Genomic DNA, 5,901 nt, shown 5'->3' with positions numbered 1-5,901 from the left:
TGTGGGCTCACACGGATGTGCCCACATGCCAATTGAGTAATAATAAAGATCATCCAGCCGATACTGCAGTACCGGACAGGATGATCTTCACTAACACCAGACGTTCTGTGATCCGGCAGGGTCACAGAACGGCCGGTGTTTCATGTAGTGTGAACCTGACCTTATACAGTATATTCATATATAAATCTGTAAGAGTAGTGCAGTATACAGTATCCATGAACTATAATGTTAATTATAGCTTATTACACCAAATATTTCACACATTGTACATCACTTTTGTGCTTTTTATGTTTTGTGCAATTTGTTCTAAATATAATAGAGCAGTAATAAATCTCTAAAATTGCCTAAATGACTTTTTAGGTATTCTGCGGAATCACAAGGAATGGATCACAAATGTTCCTGCTGCACAGAACTGGAAGTGGCTGAAAGACAAGTGGAAATGTTATGCGCCAATGGACAACGCTTAACCCATTACTATAAGGATGTGGTTAGATGTGGCTGTTCAGTAGCCACCTGTGATCCACTTGCATCTGCTGAGATTCAGGAATCACAGCAACAGCAACAGAGATACCAATCCGCCTCTAGACGAAGAAGAAGATGAACATGAAATCAGAGAGCAAGACAGCAATGTCTATGTACTGCTACCCCATAGTCTGATGCTAGAAGAAGGACGCAAGTAAAGGTCATGAAGAAGGATGTGAAATGTGAATTCTAGCATTACTGCAAAAAGCTTTATGTTTTTACTTGCTCTCTTATGCTTATCATTCCTTGTATATGTATATGTCATTAAAATATAAAAATCAATGTGCAATCATTTGCCTCGGGTGAATTATTTATATGAACAAGTTGAAGCCTCTGGTTATTTAATTATAATTTTAGTGAGATATCCTTCCAATGTTATCTTCCCATTCCCAGACTGGGAGTCACTGGGGCAAAATTTTTTCTGATGGGTTAAATTACCACTGTCTTTGTAAACAACTTTCCCCTATTTGAAACCTAGCATATCCACAAATTACAGCTTAGCACAGGAAAACAGCCTGGAAGTCTTGGCAACTAGGAGTCTCCCTTATCTACAATCTGCTCTTTACTGCCTGTTGCTAGGAGAAATCTGTCCCTAGTAACAGCTAGATGAGCACAGCAGAAAATAAGAGCAGGGTACTGTGTATCTGTAGTCGGTGAGCTAGTCTGTCTTCTGAAATATTATTATTTGTGATCACATAACAAATATTATTATTTGTTATGTCACACGGACAGCCGCATAATTTACATCTATGGGGTCGAACAGATTGGAAAATGACACAAAGGTGGGAGTGAACACACAATGCACTGACTTTTCTAAGCTCATTCTCCTGATCAGTCGTGGTTTGAACACTCAGACCTGGACCGATCATAACTTTTGACATGTCTTTCTGACATATAAAAAAGAAAATCTCATGACAATGCCAGTTTAACAAAGTATGTTTCAGAAGTCTAGGTGGGAAATAATAAGCGCACACACTAGCATTTCTGGCAAGTCATAGTTGAGTATATCCTACGGCAGCGGAGCAGTGAAAGAATGTGTCTCTGATTTAATTTATTTTTACAAAAACACAGTCACAAGTTCTAGGCTATTTTCATACACACTCATTCGCTCAGTATTTTTTCAATCAAAACCAGGAGTGGGTTGAAAACACACTATCATTTCCATGAGTTTTTCTTTGCCAGTTCCAATCCTGATTTTGGCTACAAATACTGACAGAAATACGGGCCAAAAATACTGTTTGAACATAGCCTCAGGCTATGTTCACACAATGTTAAAACAACGGACGTTGTTGTGCAATTAATGGCCGTTGTTTGCATAACGACGCCCGCTGTTAAAAAATAACTTTATAACCGTTATAAAAGAGCTTTTACTAGTCACCTAGCATTTATTCAACATTCGTAAAATGCTAAATATCACAGTGCCAATACACAAAAAAATAAACCACAAAAATAAATAAATAATAGAAAAAAGGAATAAAGGGAATGGCATGCACAGGATGTATTCCACTGAAATAATTATGGATTAGATGCCTATACTGTAATTCCTGATGAGACAACACCTTAAAGCATGAGATCAATTAAAGGAAAAGACCCATGAAATAAAAAAAAGTAGGAAGGCAGGGGGTGCGGGGACATAATAAACAAACTATACTTACCTATTCTCATGCCCTGTAGTGCCGTTTCCAGGCCCAGCTGACAGCGGCCGACCTCCTGTAGCTCTTCTATCTGCAATGTCAGGTACCTGGCTGTTCAATTACATGCTCAGTCTCTCAGTGACTGGGACGGGACACCTCTCCAGTAACCTACTGGCTGAGTGGACAATTAATCAGTGGGACGTTGCAGCTGGAGGAGACAAGTACATGACGTACCTCAATGCCAGCCGAGATAGAAAGCCGACGGCTCTCAGTGAGACCCAAGATCGGCGCTGCACAGATACAAGGACTGCTAATTATGCTCAATATTTACCTGCTTTTGCAAAATACTGAAGTGCAAAAAATGTGACTAGGCCCCCAATAAGCAAACCACACCACCACACGCAGGTGCATACAAAAAAACCACTACCTCTTGTGTCACCCCCCATTCTCCTGGTGTGTAAGCTCTTGTGCCACCCCCAGTCCTCCTAGGGGGTATACTCTTGTGTCACCTCCAGTCCTCCTAGTGTGCAAGCTTGTGTCACCCCCCCACTCCTCCTAGTGTGTAAAATGTTGCATCACCCCTCAGTCCTTATAGTGTGTAAGCTCTTGTGTCACGCCAGTCCTCCTAGGGGGTAAGCTCTTGTGTCACCCCAGTCCTCCTAGGGGGTAAGCTCTTGTGTCACCCCCAGTCGTCCTAGTGTGCAAGCTCATGTCACCTCAACTCCTTCTAGTGTGTAAGCTGTTGTGTCACTCCCTCAGTCCTTCTAGTGTGTAAGCTCTTATGTCACCCCCAGTCCTCCTAGTGTATAAGCTGTTGTGTCACCCCCAGTCCTCCTAGTATGTAAGCTCTTTTGTCACCCCCAGTCCTCCTAGTCTTTAAGCTGTTGTATCACCCCTCAGTCCTCCTAGTGTGTAAGCTCTTGTGTCACCCCCTAAAGCAGGGGTGGGGAACCTCCGGCCCGCGGGCCGCATCCGGCCCCTGAAACCTCCCGATGCGGCCCGCGGCCCGCAGCTCCCCTGTGATGCTCGCCGCTCTGCTGGGGAAGAAGCCGGCATACACAGCATCCTCCGGTGTCTGTGACAGCTGGCGGACACCGGAGGATGCTGTCTGTGCCGGCTTCTTCCCCAGCAGAGCGGCGCGTGTCTTTAGTCTCTTGCGGGCCGCGCGCGATGACGTCATTTCATCGCGCGCCGCCTGCAGGAGAAAGACCGGCACAGATGACCTGGGAGAGAAGAGGACCTGGACTGCGTGGGAGCGGAGGTAAGGTGAGTGGGATGTTTATTTTTTTATTTGGGGGGTTAACTAGGATCCCAGGGACATGACTGATGGGGGGGGGACAACTAGGCTACCAGGGACATGACTGATGGGGGGGACAATTAGGCTACCAGGGACATGACTGATGGGGGGGGGGGGGCAACAACTAGGCTACCAGGGACATGACTGATGGGGGGGGACAACTAGGCTACCAGGGACATGACTGATGGGGGGGGACAACTAGGCTACCAGGGACATGACTGATGGGGGGGGACAACTAGGCTACCAGGGACATGACTGATGGGGGGGACAACTAGGCTACCAGGGACATGACTGATGGGGGGGACAACTAGGCTACCAGGGACATGACTGATGGGGGGGACAACTAGGCTACCAGGGACATGCCTGATGGGGGGGGGGGGGGATAACTAGGCTACCAGGGACATGCCTGATGGGGGGGGGGAATAACTAGGCTACCAGAGACATGACAGATGGGGGGGACAACTAGGCTACCAGAGACATGACTGATGGGGGGGGGGACAACTAGGCTACCAGGGACATGACTGATGGGGGGGACAACTAGGCTACCAGGAACATGCCTGATGGGGGGGGGGGATAACTAGGCTACCAGAGACATATGACTGATGGGGGGGGGGGATAACTAGGCTACCAGGGACATGCCTGATGGGGGGGGAATAACTAGGCTACCAGAGACATGACTGATGGGGGGGGGAATAACTAGGCTACCAGGGACATAACTGATGGGGGGGGGGACAACTAGGCTACCAGGGACATGCCTGATGGGGGTTAACTAGGCTACCAGGGACATGCCTGATGGGGGGGGGGAGAATAACTAGGCTACCAGGGACATGCCTGATGGGGGGGGGACAACTAGGCCACCAGGGACATGACTGATGGGGGGGACAACTAGGCTACCAGGGACATGACTGATGGGGGGGACAACTAGGCTACCAGAGATATGACTGATGGGGGGGGGACAACTAGGCTACCAGGGACATGACTGATGGGGGGGGACAACTAGGCTACCAGGGACATGACTGATGGGGGGATAACTAGGCCACCAGGGACATGACTGATGGGGGGGGGGGGACAACTAGGCTACCAGGGACATGACTGATGGGGGGAATAACTAGGCTACCAGGGACATGACTGATGGGGGGGAATAACTAGGCTACCAGGGACATGCCTGATGGGGGTTAACTAGGCTACCAGGGACATGACTTGGGGGTTAACTAGACTACAAGGGGCATCACTGGGGGTTAACTACAATAGCAGGGGCACTAGGGGAACAATACTATGCCTTGTCCTGGGTGCTGCAAACCCCCGCTACTAACTGCCGCGCACGGTATGCGGCCCTCGAATGATTTTATTAATGCCCGACCGGCCCTCGACATGGAAAAGGTTCCCCACCCCTGCCCTAAAGAGTAGTGCAAGTACTGTAACCAACAACACTGTATAGCACAGCACTATCATTTGTACCTCATACAGCAGGAGAGGAGAGTTAGATGTGTAGGTAGATAGAATAGATGGATATGTGGAGGAGATAGATAGAAAAGAGAGAATCTTACTTAAGAATCAGCAGGGGCACAGGAAGGCATGGAGGGGGGAAGAGGATCCTGGAGCTGCATGGGGAGGATGAGGAGTAGAAGGCCGCCACAGGTCAACTGTGACGGGGCGATTATCAGAGAACACACGGGGATGGAGCAACTTATAGAAAAGGAGGAGAATTTATTGAATCCAACTGTATGAAGCAGGTAATCCAATGCCAATAGAGTCCACCCATACGGATTTAGCAAGAGTCCACACAGTCTATCAGTCCTCAGGTCCCCATGGAGTTCTTCCTCTTCATCCCACAGGGTACTGTGCTCACACCAGCTCCTCTTCTCTCCTCATAGATCTTCTCCCTTCATGGGACCCCAGGATCTGCCACAGCCGTAGCTCCTGGCTCCTTCACAACATCACAGACAACTGCCCCCTGTGTTCTGAGTTCTTTGTCTTCTGCTCAGGATGTTGGGGGTGGGGATCTGCATAACCTACAGCCCCCTGCTCCACACCTAGTGCCCTCTATAAATTCCCCAGCAGAAGGTGATAAGACTCCATGCTGCCCTGCCCCCTTCCTTCTCCTCCAGACTCCTTGTCTCTGGTTAGGAGTCCACAGCCAGGCACACTGTCACATCCTCTCCCCCCCTTTAAAATGTGTACGACCAAGTGACCTCCACAGGTCGCTTGTTGAGTACACAGGCAGATTAATAATTCTGTGGATGGGAGTAGTGTATGGCTGTGGGCCGGACTCCAGACAGAGGCCCGGGCCGCCCACATCTGTAATATCTGACCTCTATTACTCTTCCTCTGTATCTGGGGATGGGGTCAAGGGCAGCTGGAAGTGCAGGGCGTGGCCCCCTCCGACTAGTTGGGCAACTGGCCTGCAGATGCCCCATCTGCCCACATCCATAGCATCTGCGCTTTATC

Source organism: Dendropsophus ebraccatus, chromosome 4, assembly GCF_027789765.1.
Source record: "Dendropsophus ebraccatus isolate aDenEbr1 chromosome 4, aDenEbr1.pat, whole genome shotgun sequence".
In the NCBI taxonomy this organism is placed as follows: Eukaryota; Metazoa; Chordata; class Amphibia; order Anura; family Hylidae; genus Dendropsophus; species Dendropsophus ebraccatus.
Note: the sequence above shows the minus strand (reverse complement) of the source record.